The following is a 1828-nucleotide window of genomic DNA, read 5'->3' as shown; positions in this document are numbered from 1 at the left end:
TATATATATATATATATATATATATTTATATTTATAATTGTTTTTTTTCTATGATACATATATGCCATGACGTCTTTCATTATGTATATATGCAACTGTGTTTAATACATTTCTTTATACATTTATGTATATACTTTATATATATATATATATATATTTTTTTTTTCTCTCTAGTATCCTTACACACGTACAATGGTACGTAGAACATATATGTCGATGTATATGACGTGAAACTTTTCTCACTTGCATGGATACACATACGGATTTCTATCTATATAATAATTACTTTTTGTATGCTTCATATATTTCCATAATTATAACACATTAAATCTTGACTGATATATATAATTACATAACAATTTTAAAAATATCTCAAAAGTAAACAAGAAAAATAGAGAATGATCGCAGCAACGGTCGCGAAGCTGACCGTACTTTTGTTCGCAAAAAGTTGTGGCCTTTCATTCTGCCACATCCCTCCACCATTCGACAAACACTCTTTATATTACTCTCTGTCTCGCGATAGTCTCATTTTTTTTTTTTTTTTTAGGTTTTTTTTAGTTTTTCTCAATCTGTGTTTAAAGACTCTCGTACGGGTTTATAGTTTGTTTGTTTTTTTTTTTTTTTATCATTTTCCGCGAGTTTTAAGGGACAATATTTCTTTGATCAAGAAAGGGTACGTTTTTTCTTGGAAAAAATTTCATACCTCGCCGCGCGAACACGACCGGCGATGGTCCCGAGGAATATCAGAGTCAGCTTCGCGGCCTCCGCTGTATTACGATAAATCGTAGCGGCTAAGCACATAGAAAAATTACGTTTAACGCAAATAATAATAATAATAAAAAACTGAGTGTAAAGAAGCGCTCGATTCAGTGCATATTTCATTTTATATATATATATATGTATATATCGAGGAAGAAATATACAAGAGGAAGGGAACTCATACAGGAAGTAAGCCGTGTGGTGAAGAAATAGTCAGTAGAGTAGCTGCCACTTTTACTTTACTTCTGGTTTCCTAGATCACAGTCACATTCATGGCTGCTAAATCACGGAACGTATTTCATCACCATGTAAAATAAAAAGGGAAGAATATGTATCAAAGCATTTTTCAAGAATTCTTATAAATACTGGAAAGTAGTTTGCTAGTTTACGCAAGTACAAAATATAGTTTTTTTTTTTTTTTGTATTAATTCTTTGAAATGGGCTAAGTGCGAGAGATATTCAAACCCTGCTGAGATCCTGTTTTTCGTGTGTAAATCAATCAAAGAATGACGCGCGTCGGAAGTCGCGCATATTGTTTTTTTTTTTTTTTTAAAAACATCTTACAACAAAAAATTATGTATACGTACATATGCATGCATGTACATATGCGTGTATACGGATGAGTAACACTTAACACGTAAAAAAGTTTGTTGACAAATTTTCTTCGTTATTGCTGAGCAATGTGAAGAGACATACTTGAGACAAATTTGTGTAGAACAGATCTTTGCGGACACGCATCCATAAATATTAAAGTAAGACTTGAGCATTCGTATTTTTAAAATATTTTATGATAAAATATCTTCTTAAAACATTCTACGAATCTCACACATTAGAGAGATGAGGTACTGCATTCGAATTTAGATAAAAACGATCCTGCACACTTCACGACAAATAAGCAACATGAATGCGCAAAATTTTAGAATATTCTTTACGCAAGTTCTGTGTGACATCCCATCCTATCGTAATATTGCAAATTCATGTGAAGTGCAACCATAAAAATCGTTTTAAAACTGTTTAAAAAATGATCTGCAATATATATATATATATATATATATATATATATATATAT

This window comes from Pseudomyrmex gracilis, unplaced genomic scaffold (assembly GCF_002006095.1).
Source record: "Pseudomyrmex gracilis isolate BER0280 unplaced genomic scaffold, ASM200609v1 scaffold_63, whole genome shotgun sequence".
Lineage (NCBI taxonomy): Eukaryota > Metazoa > Arthropoda > Insecta > Hymenoptera > Formicidae > Pseudomyrmex > Pseudomyrmex gracilis.
Note: the sequence above shows the minus strand (reverse complement) of the source record.